Raw genomic sequence first — 21445 nt, 5'->3', positions numbered from 1 at the left:
ACATCGTTCCCCTCTGGTGGCTACATGGCATCTCCCTGTCTCTACCTACTCTCTCTATATCTTTTCCAGCCTGGCTATATTCTTTTAAGCTATTGGCCAAAAGCAGCTTCTTTATTCATTAACCAATAAAAGCAACACATGCAGAAGGATTTCCCATATCAGTTCTTAATGATCCGTTTCTATTCATAGTTGTTAGGTACATATTTATACCTGTTTTATGTGATTCATTTTAGTCTGGTCTTAAGTTCATACACAGTACAAGGCGCTAAGAACTGTCCATGGTGCTGAAACAAACAAATTCTATTGCATAACTTTAATCAACAGTACTTATTTAGCATAATCTTAACCACAAAGTCAATGACGACTTTTATCTGATAGCCATCTCTCATTCTTCCTTTAATACTAGGTGGAATTGATATAAATGATGTTCAGCTAAAAATCACATTTCCCAGAGTCCTTTGAAGCCAGGTGTGGCCATGTGACTTATATTCTGAATACGAGTTACAAGAGTGGGAAATGTGCCTTAGACAGAAGTATAATATTCACTCCACATTTCCTAATGTGTTTTTCTGCTACCTCCTGGCAGGAGAATCATTTGGACCTGAGGGCAGAAGCATATTGAAATGGCAAATAATCAAAATAGTCACGAACACATGGAACTGCCCGGCAGCTTCCATTCACGGCTGACACTCAGACTGCATATTGAGTGAGGAACATTTTTTCTGTGCTCTGACCATTATTCTTTTGCTTTCTATGAGCAGTTGTGCAGTTCAGCAAGTCTATGTGCTTATTCTTTCTGTTAGTGAAAGATGCAGAGTTTCTTTCATCACCAGCTTTGGCACCAGCATTGCTTCATGAACACCTTCCCAGCATTCCCCTGTAATCCACAGGGATCCACTTGAGACACTGTATGAACAAGGTACTCAAGAGAGGGAGTGTACAGTCATGGGGTATGATCTTATGTCACTGACTAAAACCTTCTGGTTGCTCTATAGAATAAGATTTTATTCCTCCCTCCCCCATCTGGGTCTGGGTCTCTCTCTCTCTCTCTCTCTCTCTCTCTCTCTCTCTCTCTCCCCAAGGTCCAAATGAGGAACAGAAGGAGGGAGAACATGAGCGAGGAAGTCAAGACTGTGAGGGGGGCACCCACCCCCTGAGACGGTGGGGCTGATCTATTCGGAGCTCATCAAGGCCAGCTGGACTGGGACTGAAAAAGCATGGGATAAAACTGGACTCTCTGAATATGGTGTTAAGGTATGTTTATTGGATCCATTCTTTCAGTCTGTGTGTTTTTATTAGGACATTGGTAACATGGATATTGAGAGATATCAATGGCCAATGATGGTTGATTTTCTGTTATGTTGTTGTTGTTGTCATTGCATATGATTTCTTTATTTTTATTTGTTGGTCTGGAATTATTTACTTCTGGTGTTTTCTAGGGGTTAGTGAATATTTTAGGTTGGAATTTTTCTTCTAGCATCTTTTGTAGGGCTTTATCTGAAGATAGATATCATTTAAACTTGGTTATATCATGGAATATCTTACTGTCTCCATCTATGGTGATTGAAAGTTTTGCTACTTATAGTTGTGTGGGTTGGCATCTGTGATCTCCTAGAGTCTATAGCACGTCTCTCCAGGTTCTTCTGACTTTTAGAGTCTGCATTGAGAAGCCAGGCATTATTCTATTAGTTCTGAATTTATATGGTACTTAGTTTTTTTCCTTTGATGCATTTAATATTATTTCGGTATTTAGTATGCTTAAAGTTTTGATTATTATATACTAAGGGTAATTTCTTTCCTGGTCCAGTCTATTTGGTGTTCTGTATGCATCTTTTATTTTTTTCTGTATCTCCTTCTTTGGGGTAAGGAAATATTCTTCTATCATTTTGTTTAAGATATTCTGTGTGCCTTTGACTTGAATTTCTTCTCTTTACTCTATTCTTACTATTCTTAGATTTGGTCTTTCTATACTGTTCCAGATTTCCTGTATGCTTTTTGTCAGAAATTAGCATTTCTTTGACTGAGGTATCCATTTCTTTCGTTGTGTCTTCAGTGCCTTGAGATGCTCTCTTCTATCTCTTATATTCTGTTGTTGAAAGTTGCCTCTGAAGTTCCTGTTTGTGTTCTTAAAATTTTCATTTCCAGAATTCCTTTGGTTTGGATTTTCTTTATTGATTCTGTTTCTATTTTCAGGTCTTGATCTGCTTTGTTCATTTCATTCCACTCTTTGGGTTTGTTTTTTTTTTTATAGATTTCTTTAAGGCCTTCATTCATTTTCTTTTTAAGGACCTTTATCATATTCATAAAGGTTATTTTAAGTTCTTTGTCTTGTTTTTCAGCTATGTTGCAAATCTCAAAGCCTACTATGGTAGGGTTACTGGACTCTACTGGAGACATAATGTCCTGGTTGTCATTGTGTTTTTATGTTGATGTTTAGAAATCTAGACTTGGAAAAATTGTAATAGAATACTGATATCTGGTCTTATCCTTGTTGGGTAGATATTTAGTTCCTTGATTTCTGCTGTTCTTGGGAGGCTGTGGTGGTTTTGTATTGCCTGATAGAGAATTTTTCAGGGATACTGATATGTATGCCCATTGAGGGTTCTGTGTAAAATGTGCCTCTAGGTATTGGAGGCTGAAATTTATGATGGGGATGAGCTAGGAAGGGGCACAAGGTGAACAAGGAAAATAAGGTATTCTCCCAGAATCTCCTTAGTCCTCTTGGAATGGGGGCAAAGAATGAGAAGAGGCCACATAGGCAGGCTGTTTTAGAGCTGGGAATGGGACTGAAAGATTGGGTTTGCAGAAGAAGAATGAGAGGTGAAGATCTGTAGTCAGCTTACATGTTTCTTTGGCAGGAATGGACTGCTGGTTCCCAGGGAGTATCTGTTGATGTTAGGAGCTGAGATAAAGTGATGAGTAGGAGGAGGAAGTTTGGAGAGAAAGATCTATGTGACCCAGTAGAGATGGGCCAGAATGGAGTCAGGCTTGATTAAGTGGCCTACTATGGTGCTGGGGATGAGACTGAGGAAACGGATTTGGAGGACAGCAGGAAGAGGTGACCATCTGCACTTAGGCTATCTGCTTCCCTGGCTGGAGTGGAGATTTTGTTCTTGATATAAGTGTATTTCATTCTTCTAAAATTCTCATTCTGTCATCTTTTTTCCAGTCTACAGTTTTAGCAACCTTAACCATTGCTTAGTTTAAGTTTTTTCATAAGAAACAAACAGGGATAAAGTTAGAGGAAATACATGGAAGCTCATACCCATTTGGGGAATATTTTGGCTCCTGTTGAAATTCAGATGTGCATCTTTTGTTATTTATTTATTCATTTTTATAGTCTAGGTCTTTTATTCATTTCTTGTGAGAAGCCATGAATTCACAGGGAATATGCTCCTGTCGTTCCTTGTAGTTCTCACAAAGTATGTTTCTCTGGGTGAAGCAGAATGGCACAGTTGAACCTTGGGGCCTTTCTCTTTTGTTTTCTTTTTTTAAAAATGATCATTTAGGAAGCCATCTCTACTTCTAGAGTTCTCAATATGATCAGTCTTCACATTCATTCTCTTGACAAGATTCTTGCCTTTACTTGCCTTCTTTTAGTGATGTTCACAACACTGATGAGTGATATTGTAGACATGCTTAAAGTTGTGCCTTGATAAATAATACTAAGGGGGGCTCCTTTTTCAGAAGTGCCCATTTCATCGATAGCTTCAATATCACCCTTTTTATAAACTCACATATATGGCAGCAGAGTAACTCTATGTTTCCTGAAAGACCCAAGGAACATAAAGTGGGTGCCTCACTGTGTTCATTATTTTGGCAGATTCCTGGAAGATGGTTGTCACAGCTGGTGATGTGCATCTTTTAGTGAAAGAATACATAAAATATTACTTACTGATAATGGAGTTTTATAATACTTGATAATCTTGTGACTTATCTTTATGCTCAGATAATTTTTTGTAGTCTTAGATTAAAGTTTAGGCTCAGTGTCCAGTATGATTTAACTGAAGGAAACATCATGGCACGATGATTTGTGGCTTTGAGCTTAGACTAACAAACCATCCCTGCCTTTGCCACCACATAAACAGAGGCATTTTACATGTCCCTTTCTGCCCTCAATCTTTATTTTCCCCATTATTCATAAGATAGGTAGACCAAAACAATATCTAGAACATTTGTATGCATGCTTCACTAAGTCTCAAACACTAAGCTAAGTTCTGGTGACAAGAAGATTAATGTAATGTAGCTTGTTCCCTAAATAGGCTTATTATCTGGGGATAAATGTAGCAACCCAAACACATAATTCAGTGCTGCATTCTGTGAGATGTAGGATGTACCTTCCTTGTGATCCTTTCAGTCTCAGCTCTGGTTCTTGTCATAGCAGGGCAAAGTGTTCTGTATGAACATACTGGTAACTCCATAGACTATGTAGAATACTGGGTCTGAAGCTTGCATGTGCCCACTACAATGATGTAGACCCATTAAATAATCAGGTGGATAGAGAAGACCATTCTCTAGTGTCATCATATATAATATAATGTCCAAATAAGAGATCCATTTTAGTTCAAAGATGGTGGGTGGAACACTTAATCCCAGAACCCACCAGTCCTTCTATATACTATATGGCTCAGAAAAGAAAATTCATAAGGAAGCAATGGCTGAGGTACAGGATAAGGAGAACAATGTGTATTGCTGGCTATTTCTTCCAAATGCCCAATGTCTGCTTTTCAAAGCTAAACCTTTAAATCCAAAAATGAAGTCCATGTGTTGCCTCTCATCATTGATTTTAACGACCTATTGAGGAATTTGTTTCCTAACCCCAGATTTTGGGACCTTCAGAAATGTTTTATTTCCCAGGGACAGAATGTTTCTGATAGAAGCCACAGTAAGAATTTCACTGGCTTTGAGATAGAAACTCTATCAAGTCATTTCAGGCAACTCATATTAGTAGAATAATAGCTAATAACAAAACCAGCAAAAAACCAAAAATCACATGCCAATATATGAAAAAATTTTTGATGCTACAGCATGTGGCTGCAAGAACTGTCTAGAACATTTCAGGGTCAGTTCTTTGTTTTCTTCTTTTCCTTAAGGCCAATGAAAGCAATGGTCAAAGGTTTATAAAAAATACAGCCCAGAATAGCAGTAAACCTGAGTGCAAACTCCTCAAGAAGAAAGAAAAAAGAGAGATTCTAGACATCCACCAGTCAAAGCAGGTGGAATAAAGGTAGCTAAAATAGATGTTTAAGGAAGGAGTCAATGGATGCTTTGATGACCAGTTAAATCTGTAGAAACTTGACATGTTCCATGGAAACTTGCATGTGAAACAATCATGGAGAAGGGAACAGAGTCCCACATCCACAACTCATTGTTGGCAGAGGCTACTAATTCATTCCCCACTGTTCAGTCTCGAAATAACCACACAGAATGATTTTTGTTGAGCTCTACATATTTCTCTGCTTCTCCCTTCCATTTCAACCCTCTCACAAGGTCCCCATGTTCCCAATTTACTCCAGAGATCTTGCCTTTTTCTACTACTCATGTAGATTAGATGTATGTATGTCTCTCTTAGAGTCTTCATTGTTGTCTAGGTTCTCTGGGATTGTGATTTTTGGGCTGGTGTTCTTTGTTTTATGTTTAATAACCACTTATGAGTGAATAAATGTGATAATTGTCTTTCTGGGTCTGGATAACCTCACTTACTAGCTCCATCCATTTGCCTGCAAATTTCAAGATGTCGTTATTTTTTTCTGCTATGTAGTACTCCATTGTGCAAATGTACTACATTTTCCTTATCCATTCTTCGGTAAAAGGGCATTTAGGTTTTTTCCAGGTTCTGGCTATGACAAACAATGCTGCTATGAACATAATTGAGCACATGTCCTTGTGGCACGGTTGAGTATCTTTTGGATATATACCCAAAAGTGGTATTACTGAGTCTTGAGGAAGGTTCTTTCATAATTTTCCAAATTAACCCATTTCTATTAATCTGTTTATCACCACATGGCTGTGGCTTACTGGCAAGGTTCTAGCATGTCTTTCTCCTCTGGTGGCAGATACATGGTGTCTGTCTACTCTTTCTCTCTCTCTCTCTCTCTCTCTCTCTCTCTCTCTCTCTCTCTCATATATGTATACACACACACGCACACACACACACACACACACACATATATATATATATGTGTATATATATATATATACACACATATACATATATTTCCAGCCTGGCTATATTCTGTTAAGTCAATGCCAGACTACAAAAAATTAATTTTAAATAAAATGTGTAATGAATCCAAGGTGTTTATGGATATGCTTGCCTATATTTCATCATGTGACTTCACTGTAGCCTAGGTTCTTAATAGTCACATGTATACCTCTTGTCATATATATAGGCATGTCAAGAACATCAGTGAATTTTGTCTGAAATACCTCAACTCACATTTGAAACTATGAACACATTATGAATTGAAATATTTTCACAAAGATCTTACTGTCTCTTCTCTTATAGAAATATCATCATTCAAAACAAAAGACTTTCAGTATTTTCCTACCATCCTTCCTTTGAAAGTATCTAATTAGTATGTCATCTTTAAATTATGTTGGGTATATTTGACTTTTCAAATTGTTATCCTAGTAACTATTCTAGTTTAATAAAAATTGCTAAGTTAATTTTCATTTTGGATTCAGATATTATTTTCAACAGTTTTTGAAATAGCCATTAACATACTTCTACCATTTTGTAATTTCTATTAATCCAGAGCAGTGTTCTCAGAATTAGTGATTATAAAATCAAAGTATTCGAAAGGGTTGATGATTTTCTGCATCCTACCATATCAAATAGCAAATATCCAGCCAAGGTGAAAGCGGTTTTTGTTGTTTTGAGGTGTGGCCTTGAGTTTACTATATCACTAACGGTAACATTGGCCTCCTGATCCTGCTGCTTCCATACACTAAGTGCTGGAATTTAAAGCACAGGCCACCACATTAATTTTTTTTTAGTGCAGTGCTGGTGATGAGACCCAGAACCTCATGGAAGGTTCTCTACTAAGTACTTTACCAAATGAGCTATAGTTAAAGTTCAACAGGCAAATCTTCACATTGGAAAGAGCAAGAGTGTCTATCTTATTAATGTACAAACCTGTATCATCTTTAACAAATGATCATATCATATATATAAAAAAGAATTGCTTTAAAATAAAAATTATGATAATGAATCATAATTATGTACACCTACTTTATATACCTCTATATTCAGGCTCTGTAACATTTTTCTCAGGCATAAAGGGGCCATAGGTAAAGAGTTTACAAAGCCCTTCAGAGACATCTTAACCATCAGATTTACTGTCATGGTATGTGCGGCTTCTGGTCACATTGCCCTTGTGTTACACAGCAAAAACTGCAGTGTGTGAGAGTGGTGATACTGACATTTGAAAATACCAACAGGAAGTTAAAATGCATTTCCTTTCAGGTAAAAATATGGAAGGAATTGACTTGTAGAGGAAAAGAAAACTATTGTATAGTGAAATTACCAAGACATTCTGAGAGAAAATATGTTCACATAACCGTTGTTTCAGTATAATTAGGACTTCTATATTGTTATTACTGATTTTTAGGTTCTCACTCTTCCTAATTTATGGAGTTAACTATGACTTAGGTATATCTTCAGAGTAAACTCACAGTAACTGTACAGTTAGATAGTGGCCATGATTTCAGGAATGCATGGCATATCTTAGGAAACATACCCCACAGATAAACTGCAGTCACTGAACTCAGAATTTAGACTCAGCTTCTCCAAAACTGATTGATTTTTTTTAAGGAAAATTCTGTTCTTTCTATTGACTCAGCTTTTATGTTCTAAACTGTGTAGTAAAGAAGAGCGAGAGTAAATTGACTCCCATGAAGGTATCTGGAACAATAGCATATAAAGGTTAGTTATACGCCTGATCTATAGACTGGTTCTGGACTTATTCTGTAAAATTAGAATTATTTTCCATTTTTTTTCTGTTTCAAAATGTCATTAAATTAAGTAATGCTGCAATGAAAAAATCATGCTAAAAACTCTCATATTCCTACTATATCAATGCAAGTAATTATTGCAATTAGAAAATTAGTGTTAGGACAAAAGCCTCAGTTCCAGGAGTTCCAGCAGAGTGAACTTAGCCACCTGTCTCAATCCACCAATGACAGAGAAGAGGGATTGTGGAGAGCAGAGGAAGAAAAGTTCATTAATGTTGCACCTTGGAGGAGAACAGAGAAAAGAGTCTAGGGACTCTGCGACTGTTAGAATTAACATGAGTTTACATAGAGAGAGAATTAGGGCAGAAGGAAAGAGGTATGCATAATTAATTTTTGGTCAAATTGGGATGGATTGATTACAGTTTCAATTCTGGTTCTGCAAGAAGATTCCTCCCTGCTTGATGGGGCCAGTCTGTTCCCGTAAGATTTCTGCTGTTCATCATTGTACAAACTGCCCTCATTTGAGGGTGATGTGTATTGCCTGGCTTTGCTGGGCTTGGAAGCTGAGGTGACTGCTGGTTTATAACCATGCCCAGAGACCTTTGAAAGTATTTTGAAGGTTTGAGACAGGACCTGCTGGAAAGCCAAGGATAAGATGCCTTAGCTAGTCTCATCTTTGTGTCTGTAGCTTGAAGGGTGATGAGAGAGGTATATGAGCTTTTCCACAGACACCTTTTGAGAAACGACACACCTGTGAGCGAAGGTAATCCTCGGGCTGACCTATAGTTCAAGAGAAAGATATAAAATAAAGCATTTATTCTGCCTCGTAGACCAAGTGAGGAATCAGTGCTCTTCAACAAAAGTAGTTTGTTGAAGTAGTGTCTGCTTCAACCTTACCAGTTCGAAGCAGGGAGTAATCTCATTGCCTGACTTCAACAAGGAGCATTTCGAACTTTCCAGCAGTTGGAGAAGAAAGCTGTTGTGATCGTGTCAGCTTGCCTGGACAGCTAAGTGGTTACCAGTCACCTTCCCCAGGCCATTCCCCCTTCTAGGGTTCCATCTTCAAGTTCTCGTTAGGAGTGCGAGCGCTGGGAATTTCCCCTCTTCTCTGTTCACGAGGGTGGCCTCTACTCCCAGCTTCTCTGTTCATGAGGGTGGCCTCTGTCTTGCCTACTTAAAGAGTTACACAAAATCTACTTGTGAGAAGGTTCTGGCCATATGGACAGTTGACCAGTGGCTTCTCCCTGAGAATGAGACGACACTGGGAGACAATGCTCCTTGCATTAGTGACCTGGGTTGACACAGACAGAGACCATCACATATAGATCTTTTGAGGATTGTGTGACTGCTTATTGCAGCCTGCTGTCATGCATAAAGTACCTCAACACACATATATACACAGTAAGTGGGTTTGGCAACCACAAAGTTTCACTCAGTAGTTGTTCAAGGCCATTCTGTGGTTATAAAACATTTATGTCGAAAATCTTCCATAATAAGCTGTAAACATTCTGATTTTACAAACAAAAGGAGACACTCGGAACCCTCCTTACTGGAAAGGCTCCTCTACAGGGTCCTGGTTAGGGCCAACTGTGAGCTGACATTATCCTCTCTATTAAGACAAATGTCTTCCTTGTAGCTGCAAATCCTTTGTCATTATTGGTCCAAACTAAGAGGACATTTTCTCTTGTTAATAACGTTTGTTCCGAGCATCTTTTAAGCCTCACCACTTGTGTTTCTGCTGCAGCGTTGCGTCCTGCTACACCTTGCCATTCTAACCTCCCCAAGGCTGCCTGAACTTCACATAGCAGGCTTCCTCTCACTCTGAGCCTTTGTTCAACTGCTCTGTCATTCTGGAAAACATTAACAAATGTCTTCTAAGCCCCACTTGGGCTCTAAAGGGCCGATTCTGTAGGCTATGCTCTCTGATCTTTGAGATGAGCCATCTCTCAACAAGAAAGTCAATTTTGCCTCAAAAATGTCATTTTTGTAATTATTTAATGACAGATACAATTGAACAATCCAAACATTAACCAGAAACAAATCCTGAGACATTTTCAATGCTGTAGAGTACTCATCTGTTGGCAAACAGGTACTGCGCTGTCTCAAGGATTTCCCCCAAGATTTACCTTCAGGGACTCCTCCTCATTGCAAGGGGAAAGCTGGCCTGGCAGTGGATTTAAGAACCCAGGCCTAGAGACCCTGAACAAGTTGGTTTTAATTCTCCAGCATGTCACTAGTTGCTAAAATAGTTTTTTCAGGCAGGCAAGCATAAGAGACAAGTTTGTACCCTGAGAGCCTAGTTGGTTTATGGTTATGCATATTGTCTCCCTCTTGCAATAGTACACTTAGAAGCTTATTTCCTTCATGTGCACAGAGTATATATAAACCCTCTGCTCCAAAAGAATGCACCTAGAAACCCTGTAAGCCCCTCACCTCTCCGGGTGCACCAGGTTACATGGACTTCCATATCTGAACAATAAAATTTCCCTCATGAGTAACATTCAAATTTACACAAATTCTATTCAAATATATCCTGGTGTATTCAAGTTTGAAGAATAGAATAGCTAATACGGCCTGAAGTGGGTATTGCTGAATGCACAGTAAGGCAAAATTGTTTCCTCCAGCAAACTTTTAGGGAGAATCCCCTATTTATCATCTTATGCCTATGCATAATTGAATGTGCATGTGATTAGAATTGGATGCATTATGGGAAGGAAAATGTGCACTAGAAATAAATGAATGTATGGCCAAATTCATCAATCAAAATAGAGAACCACCCTCATTACACCCCTTAGTAATCAATCCCTCCTTCTCTTGAGCCCTATAAAAGGAAGCACTGAACAATAGACAGACCCTTGAGGACTTTCGTTCTTGTGGCCTGCTGTCAAAACTGACAGCACATCACCCTCAAATCTGAGCTGTTGCTTTGCTCCAAATAAAGTTATTCTGCTTCTTTGTAAATCTGGGTGAGCCCTTGTTTGCGATTCTTTGAACGAGAGCCAATAACTTGAAAGCACTTGGCCCAGACCCTGACCACCAGTAACATTTATACAAGTCACTAAATTCACCCAAGCTCTGGAGGAGCAACGGCAGTGATTCTGTGTCAATAATATAATAATAACTGACAGGGAAACAAATCTAAGTGTGGCTGAAAATCCAATCTGCACTTAGGAAAAGGATCAATACAGCACTATGCCCTGAACCAAAAGGATCCAAGAGTCCCATGGAAACTGTAAAGGAAAGACAACAAAGATTAGGAAATTAATGCTTTAAATGCACCACCTAAAATGGTTTAATTGACATCATCAAACAGGATAAATGCCTTTTATCATAAACCCCTTATTTACTGCAGCCATTCACATGTGTAGGTGTTGAAACACATTTTGGTTTAGTATTTAATAACTTGTCAAATGCATATTGAGCTTTTGTGAATTTGGATGCATCTAGCATATGCAGGAGAAAATAATTATAGAGAATTTACAATGGGGGCAGTCCCATGGTGGGATTTATTGGCATAATTAAGGCTAGTGATAAAAGATGTGGGGAGGCAAAAGGAGAGACACAGATTGCGAAGAAGATGCTGACATGCACAACAATGCGCCTGACTGTGGGAGACGTTTACCAGATAATATCACTTCTACTATTGTGTAGCTTATGAGATGCAAAACAAAATACGTAACAGACAGAGGAAATAAATAAAATTCAACCGTACCACACACGCAGAGAAATGAATCTGTGAGTGAATGTCCTCAGATCCACATATATTTAAATGGAATCAACATTGGCAGTGGTAGGCAGGTAAGCAGAAAGCATCCTTAGATCCTGAAGAAAAAGTGAGCAGTTTGTGAAGGAATGTGAGTCAGAGCAAAGGGGCTGTCAATCTTATGAAGAGTTTCCGGGATCCTGCTATGTGGGGCATCCTGTTGAGCAGTGGGAGCTGTAGAGACCCCTACAGTCCTTTAAGGGACCCCCACAATCAGGAGGGTGGATGGAGAGCCACAGAGCCACAGATCATTAGAATCCATTTCACGCAGTAATGAGTGCCGTGGAGATAGAAATGGGCCAGCTAATTCTGATTAAGAAACATTAGGCAATGCTATATTTTGAGATTAAATAGAGACCAATGATGAGAGACTATTTTTTTAACCAAAGAAGACAATGTACCATTTGGATGTTTAAAATCACTTTCATGGGGTGACAGTAAACTATCCAGCGGCATAGAACATGCTCCGAAAGTCTGGGAAGTCTAAGGAAACGTCCATATTACTGTTCCTATAATAAGAAACAAGTCAAGGAGAGTGTAGAGCCAGGGCTGTCTAGAGGGAAAGAAGCAATAAGATGAACATATCTTCAAGGGGATGTATTAGATGGGCTTATGCAATACAGTGTATGTGGTCCAGCAATGGCTGCCTTCACACTAGAGAGGCTTCAAACCTGGTGGGTGCTCAGTCCACCAGGCTAGATGACTCAGTTGTTTTGATCAGACACAAAAGGTCTGGAGGATTTCTGGAGATTCACTGATCTTCAGTACATGATGGAATAATGTACTGAAGGCCAAAACCTGCATTCTGATGCCACTGAAGGATGGCTGCAGCAGCTGTAAAGCCCAGTGCAGCCGTAACCAATAGGAAAGAAAGCATTTACAAGCAGGAGGTTCAGGCAGCCAGATAGACCAAAAGCTTTTCCTCTGGCTTGTATCTGCTAGAAGGTGCTCTCATATTTAGGGTGGATTTTCCCTGTTTCAATTAACATAATCAGAAAGTGTCTCACTAGTATGCCCATAAATGAGCCTAATCTAGATAATTCTTCACAGATGCGCCCAGAGGCTAACGTAACCTAGAGCCTCACTTACAGATATGCACAGAAGCTGACCTAATCTAGATAATCTCCCACAGATGTGAGCAGAGGTTAACATAATCTCAATCATTACTTATAGGTGTGTCAGAGGCTAACATAATCTAGATAATTCTCCACCGATGTACCCAGAGGCTAAACTAATCTAGTTAATTCCCAATAGATGTGCTCAGAGTCTAGCCTAATCTATATAATTCCTCACAGATGTGCCCAGAGGCTCAGCTCATGAGTGATTCTAGACACCGTAAATTAAAATCCAACATTAAACATACAGTGAGTTCCAGCATAATTATATAACATTTTAAAATGAAGTACTGTCCACAAGAGAAGCTGTGTCTCTGAACCTGCAGCATTACATGGCATTGCTTGGTGTTCACAGCCTCAAAGCCTCCACCATCAGACAGACTGGCTTCTGCTTTCTGACTGGCTCAGTGGGAACTGGTATTCAGACCCACAGCTAGGTGGAGAACGGGAAAAGATTTTCCCCCAATTCCACATCCTATAGTGGGATAATACTCAAATTATAAAAAGAACTCAAGAAACTAGTTATAAAGAAAACTAATAATCCAGTTTTAAAATGGGGTACAGATAGAATTCTCAATAGAGAAATCTCAAATGACTGAGAAGCACTTAAAGAAATGTTTACCATCCTTAGCCATCGCAGTGATGCAATTCAAAACTACTTCAAAAATTCTATCTTACACTTGTCAGGGTGGCTAAGATTAAAAACACAAGAGACAGCTCATGCTGGAGAGGATGTGGAGCAAGAGGAATTCTCCATTGCTGGTGAAACTTTACAATGACTATGGAAATCAATATGATGATTCCTCAGAAAACTGGGAATCTATCTTCCTCAAGACGCAGCTACTCTTGAGCATATACCCAAAGGCACTCCATCCTCCCATAATGACACTTGCTCAATTATGTTCATTTTTGCTCTATTCCTAATTGCTGAAAACTGGAAAGAACCAAGAAGTCCCTCAACTGAAGAATGGATAAAGAAAATGTGGTACATTTACTCAATGGAATATTACTAAGCTATTAAAAGATGACATCATATAATTTGCAAGCAAATGGATGGAATTAGAGAAAAAAGTGATCTTAAGTGAGATAACCCCAGAAAGACAAACATGGTGTGTACTCACTTATAAGTGGATATTAGCTGTTAAGTACATGATAATCATGCTACAATCTTCATACCCATAAAGGCTAAGTAACAAGGAGGACTGTAAAGGGGGATACATTGATCTCACTGAAAAGAAGAAATTAAGTAGATTTTGTGGGTGAGCCAGGGGAAAGGAGAAGATGGAATGGGAATAGGAAAGATCAGGTGAAGGTTGGAGGGAGACAGTAGAGAGAGAGAGAAGACTGGAATTAGAGGGCATTTCGGGAAGGGAACAATCTGGAAACCTAGGGAAGTAGAAACTACCAGTCATCTATGTAGGTGGCCCTAGCAAAGATTCCTAGTAATGGAAGATACAGAAGCTTGAATTGGCCATCGTATATAATCATGCAACTTCCAGGCAACATGTCCACAAAACACTTGAAGTACAATCTATCCCATTTGCATGATGTGCTGGGGCAATGAAAGGACAGAACTTAGGGGAGTGACCAGCCAATGACTGGTTCAGCTTGAGGCCCATGCCACAAGTGGGAAACCATGCTGGTCACTGCCTGGATGACCAGAAACTGGAGGCTTGGCAACACAGAGATCTATGGTAGAAAAAATCAATACTATGATTTCCAATGGTATTCTATTAAACTCATAGATCGGTTCCTAGCCCAATCACCATCAGAGAAGTTTCTTCCAGAAGTTGATGGGAGCAGATGCAAAGACCCACAGCTGAACATCAGCTGCAGAAAGATCCTAAACTGGACATCCCTACTGGGTCCCTGTCCTTGGAACTCAGGGGAATCCCAGAGAAGAGGGAGAGTAAGAACTGTAGGGGCCATAGGGATCAAGAATACCATAACATGGTCCACAGACATCAACTAGGCATGGCTCATAGAGACCAAAGGGGCAATCATAGAGCCTGAATGAATCTGTAGTAGGTCCTCTGCATGTATGTTATGGTTGTTAGCTTGGTGTTCTTGTGGGCCTCCCAACGGTGGAAAAGGGGGTTTCTCTGACTTTTTTTTTTTTTTTTTTTTTTTTTTGCCTGCTCTTGAAACCCATCTCCTCCTACTGGGTTGCCTTGTCCAACTTTGATATGAGGGTTTGTGACTAGTCTTATTGTATCTTGTTATGCTGAATTTAGTTGATATCACTGGGAGGCCTGATCTTTTCTGAAGGGAAATAGAGGAGGAGTAGATGGGAAGTGGAGGGGGAGAAACTGCAGTTAGTATGTATTGAAAGCAAACAAACAAAAAAGACACAAGGCTTTGTGAGGTGAGAAAATATAGAATTGTTGCCTCTTCCAAGGCAATAAACCAGCATGAACTGGGGAGACTGGGAAATATGGGCATCTTTTGCACCAAAGTCTAAATTCTGTAAGCCACAGTGATGCCTTACTACTTCAATTAAAATAAATTAGAGCCAGGCGGTGGTGGTGCACGCCTTTAATCCCAGCACTCGGGAGGCAGAGGCAGGCAGATCTCTGTGAGTTCAAGGCCAGCCTGGTCTAGAAAAGCTAGTTCCAGGACAGGAACCAAAAGCTACAGAGAAACCCTGTCTTGAAAATCCAAAAAATAAATAAATAAATAAATAAAATAAATAAATTAGAATGGAATTTAATTAGAGGATCAGCTTGTTGGGTCTGGAGAGATGGCTCAGTAGTTAAATGTTTGCTCCTCTTGTAGAAAATCCAGGCTTGATTTCCAGCACCCACATGGTAGCTCTTCGACATTTTCAACTGCAGGTCCCGGGAACCTGATGTTTCTTCTGGTCTCCACAGGCACTGAGCATACACAAGATACACAGACATATGTGTAGACAAAGTCCTCATACATATAAAACAAAAATAAATAAATATTTAAAGAAAAAGTCAGCTTGTCAGTCACATTGTCAGGAGATCAATGAACAACCCAGTGAATACATGTTCTAATCAGTACAGAGAACATTTCCACTTTATGAGAAGTTTTTTTAAAAAACAGAACTGATGTGGAATTAGGAGTAAAAGAAAATAAACAGAAATAAAAGAGAAAACTAGACAAAAATCAAAAAGGATAACAGCGGTTACAAAGTAGAGCCCACCTGAGCCTACAAAACAAGTTGTATATTCTGTGGGTGGTAGAACCAGAAAAGTGAAAGCTGCCCGCCCAAGCTCTTTGGATCCCTGGAGACCATGAATAAGTCCCAGACATTGGGCACTGAGCTTTTATGCTGCTGGTTGTTGGCTTTGCGTTGATCTGATTATATCTGTGAATTTATCTTTACCTATTGGAATAAGAAAGAATTCACCCGAATTTTTATTTTACAGGAGCCCACAGTTATGAGATTTTGATATTTTAAAGAGAACTTGGATATTTAAAATATTGTAATTTGAAAAGGCTGTGAGATTTTTAAAGTTATAACATGTTTTGCACTATGATGTAATATTAACATGAGATTTTGGGGGTAAGGAAAAGTAATGGCTGAATATGATTTGTTTGTGTGTTATGTTAAGAAGAGGTCAGTACACTGGTTAGTTTTTGTCAGTTTAACACAAACTAGAGTCAACTTGGAATCTCAGTTCAGGAATTGCCTCCATCAGATTGGACTATGAGCTTGTATGTGGCATTTTCTTGATTAATGATTGATGTTCTGATATGCGAGGGAATATCGCACTATGGGCCATGTCAGACCTGGGTAGGTAGTCTTAGGTTTTATGAGAAAACCATCAGGGCTTGTGATTTGTGGGCTGGTTTTCTTTGCTTTATACCCAGAGAACATAGACAACAATGAGGACCCTAAGAGAGACACAAATAGATCCAATCTACATAGGTAGTAGAAAAAGGCAAGATCTCTTGAGTAAATTGGGAGCATAGGGTTGAGGAAAGGAAGAGGCAGGGAGGGGAGCAGAGAAAAATGTAGAGCTCAATAAAAATTAATAAAAAAAAAACCATCAGGGCAATGATATATGCAGCAGCCCTCTGCTTCTCCATGGTCAGTTTCTGCTTCATTCTTGCTTCCAGATTTCTGCTTGAGTTCCTGCCATGACTTCCCTTAGCAATAGATTTGGTCATGGAAATGTAAGTCAAATAAGCCCTTTCCTCTCCTAAGCTGGTTTTGGTTTACGTCCTAAGTAGGACAAGATTCGGGGGACAGCCAGAATAGAGTGGCTCTTATAACACAAGCAGGTACTTTGTGGGATACCCTTCACTTCCAAAAGAGGATTTGGGGCACAGTGGAATCAGGAGATAGGTAAGGGAACAAAAAAGGTAAGTCCCAGTCCAGTGAGCAGAATATTACAGACTGACATTATCCAAATTTCCTGTGCTTTCCACTGTCTTTATCCCCACTTTCCCATCCCAAAACTCACCAATCCATAGTCTTAATTAGCACTGCCTTTTTATAGAAGGATATTTTTACAGTGCCTAGGTACACATCCTCTATGTGCCTTCTCTTTTCAGCAGTTTATAATTTTAAGATCTCTAGTTTCTGATGAGGTTAAGCTAATATAATGAACAGAAAAATGAATAAAAATGTCAAAACAATTTTAAAGTTGAGATTTCAAGGTTTTTCATTTTCATAAATGGCTTAAAGTATATCTCTGAAATTTGTAATGAATTTTCAATAAAAGCAAATGCTTCTTTATAAAAATGTGACAAACAGAAAGATAAAACAATTCTTAATTGTTATTCTCAATTATTCTTTCTCAATTGCCTAAATACAGGCTGCTTATAGTGCAGCCATAGTCTTCAGAGTGTTTATGCTTAGTCCAGAACTTACCTAAAACATACCGTGCTGAGTAATTTTTTTCCAATGAGTCAGTAATGATTGCATTTTACCGAGTACATAACCTTTATATCTCTCTCTGTGCAGATGCATTTGCCCATGCAAAGATGAGTATGCATATCCTCATTCTTTTATCAAATTGTATGCTATGACTGACAACAGGGAACCTGCAAGGAGCTATGAAAATCACTTTCCCTGTGTAGTTTAGAATGCATCGGTAGCGTTTGTAGTGTTCACTCTGAGACTCAGGCTAGTCTTCCAGGAAGAGCTTTCTATTGAAATCAACAGCAGCTACTGATACCTGATTTTGCTACTTACCATGTATCACTGTGAATCAATTACATTTTTTTTTTAACTTTTAAAGCCATCAGAGTTATGGAAGCTTCAGGTCAAATCTTAAATTTGATGTTATTCCTACCTGGAATATACATCAACTATGCAGGTTGTGAGAGAAGAAAAGTAAGTGTGCATGATTTTTGAAATTGGGGAATATAACTAAGTGATCACAGTGACAACTGTATCATTTGAATCTTTAAATTGAGAGATATATTAAAAATACTTTTTACTATCTTGGAAGATATTCTTAACAAAGTCATCATCTACCAACAATAAGACTTCCTTAGTTTAGACTATAACAAAAACTGTGTGGTGTACTGAAATGGCAACTTTCATGATACAGAATATCATGTTTTCCTTGTCTTCACTGTCTGTCCTCTCAAATCCCTTTGGGGCTTTTGATCTGTACACATAGTCTGTTTCCTCAAGACCCAATTCTTACATACTTTATTCTAAAGAGCTTTTTGTCTATGGCCTTGCCCTAACTCTTACCTGTGACTCTCACATTGTGATGATTGAATGGTACCTCAAGTTTGTCAGGTGTCTTTAGGGTACTACAGGGTCCCCACCATCCTGTGTATGGGATATACTTTGTGTCTTCTTCTACATATGGAACCAGGCAAAAGTGAGAAGTTATCACTTCTGAGAGTAGACAACAAAAAGATGGAAATATACACCTTCCTCAGGAGTCATTGGCAAATAGATCTCTGTGAGTATGAGGCCAGCCTGCTCTTCAGACTATGTTCTAAGGCAGCTCATCCTATACAGAAAGACCCTTCTCAAACAACAATGAGAACAACAACAACAAGTAGATTGAAACAATCACCTTTCTCTCACTTCCTTACTTTCCAGCTTACTGTCTCAGAGGAAAATTAGTGGCTATATTGTGAGTTGACCAACGGAGAAGGCCGTTGTCAAAAAGCTGAGTCCGGTGAGTCTTAAGAGCTGAATTATGCCTACATCCATGTGAACAGACTATATGCACATTCCTGGCCTTCAAAATGTTTGAGGAAATAAATACTTCTGTGCTATCAGGTGGTTTGTTAGCTAAACAATGAAAAGACAGAGCTAAGCATACTACAAGAAAATAGTCACATGTACCCTAGTTCTACCATTTTCATTTTTTTCTCCTTTTCTCTTTTTTGGACTATAGGCCTTTAAGGGCAGAACCCTTCTTTCATGAAATAAAAATTATGGCATGTAAAAATGTCTTCTTTCATCCAGCCCAGGCCAGTAAAGCCAACTCAGTCACTATGCATCAAAGCTCTTTGTCCGGTCACCATATCCCCATTGTTACCACTCAAAAAAAAAAAAAAAAAGAAAGAAAAAGAAAAAAACAGGGATTGTAGAATTACTTTGCATCAAGGGAAGTCATAGTGAGCCAAATCTGGAAGACTGGTAGACAAAGGGAAAATCTTGGCCAAAATGTTAAAGAAGCCTGAAGAAGGAGTAGCCAAAGGAATTAGTTGATGCAGCTGAGAGAAGCATTTCATTGGTGTTTTGACAGATATGGGGGACCAGAAAGGTGTCCTGAAAAATAATAGCAAAGGAAACATAACATAGGAGCAATGAAAATCACAAATTCTTACTTAGATTATACCCTTCATTGCAAAAATATTCTACAATAAACCTTGTTCAATACTTTCCAGAAAACTCAATAGCACCATAAGAATTCATAAGTGTTAACTCTTTGTTATCTTATTTTATCAATGGGAAATTAAGACATTGATATCCCTTGTACCCTATGTTAGCAACAGATGTGCTATTATTTTACCAATGGGAAACTGAGATCCTAAGATCTCTTGTTTGCTACCCTATGTGAGCCACTGACGTGCTATGCTGTTGGGGTACTTTGCACATGGTGATTTAATTATTTACTTGCCTCCCCTGTTCTTTTCCAAGTTTAAATGTAAATCAAACCTCTCAGGAAAAGTGCGTATCTTCCCATCAACATGCAGAGAATACAACTTGAGAATTCATGCTTCTGAGTGCTTCTCCTCTGCTTTGTATCTAAAGTCGAGACCTAGCCATGCAAAATCCCAGTTCACTGGGGAGCACACAGAACAACCAGACTAACTCTTCCAGGGTGTGAATGTCTCAGACAAATTTGGACACCTCATGTTGCTAATTGTCTTTGTGCTAGGCATCTCACAGTGGCGAGGTGTCCTTTTTTCTTTGTATGGCTCATTAAATCCAGTACAAATAATGGAGCCCAAAGGCCTCGTGCTTTACATAGTGTCAAGAGAATCTGATCACTTTACAGTCCATAAACTTTGAAGATTTTAAATTAAGGTTGGTCCTGCTGAGGGGAAAATATCCATCCAAAGGAGTCTGATAGCACACGTTAGCTGCAGGACATGTGTGAACACAAAGAACACACTTGTTTTCCACCTTAAAGAGCATCTGGCTGGGGATTTCTGCCACAACCGCTCCAACATATCACTAAAATACCTATAAAGAAACAGCACACGATAAAAGTTCACACCTCCCAGAAATGAGTACTGATAGAAAACTTAAATTCCTTAAGTCTGAAAATTCTATCGACTACCCAACTCCAGGTGCTAGAATAAGAAAAATATGCTTGTACCTCCAAGTGCCATATTTTACGAAACACAGCATAAATAGGGTAGGAGATATTTCACTTCTCCTGACTAGTTTTTGTCAAAAAAATTAAGTAGACAATTTTGTACTTTTGAACACACACACACACACACACACACACACACACACAAACACTAATCTTTCTATATCCATCTGTATCAATCTCCTTTCTATTGTTGTGATAAAACACTGTCCAAAGTGGTCTTTTGGGGGAGGACAGGGTTTGTGTGGCTTACATATGCTAGGTCACAGCCCATTAAGGGAAGCCAAGCTAGAAATTCAAAGTAGGAATCTGGAAGTAAGAACTGAATCAGAGACCATGGAAGGATACTGCTAACTGGCTTGCTTTCCATGGGTTCTTCAGTCTGCTGTCTTATACAACCCAGGACCACTTCACTAGGAATAATATCCCTTGCAGTGGGTTAGGTCCTCCCACATTAATCAAGAAAATGCCCCACAGACATGCCTACAGGTCAAGCTCATAGTCACATCTTTTTTTTTTTTTTTGATAAGGTTCTCTGTTTTCCCAGATAACCCTAGCTTGTATCAAATTGACAAAATCTAATCAGGACCCAATATTAAAAAGTTAAAGCCATTATTTTTCAAATTTTTCTTAAAAATACAAATGGAAGATTAATTCCTCATCATTCTATAAATTACCGACCTATAGCTTTGATTATCAATATTAAAAAAGATTGCTACAAGTAAATAAAGATACAAACTAATGTTTCTTGTGAATGAATGAATATACAGGAGAGAATCACTCTGGAAACCCTAGCATTTAAAATACATAAAGTGTTAAGAGACAAGTATCATGATCAG

The sequence above is a fragment of the Microtus oregoni genome, unplaced genomic scaffold, assembly GCF_018167655.1.
Source record: "Microtus oregoni isolate MIOR12 unplaced genomic scaffold, Mior012 000012F_ref0000307, whole genome shotgun sequence".
In the NCBI taxonomy this organism is placed as follows: Eukaryota; Metazoa; Chordata; class Mammalia; order Rodentia; family Cricetidae; genus Microtus; species Microtus oregoni.
This window is presented reverse-complemented; position numbering follows the sequence as displayed.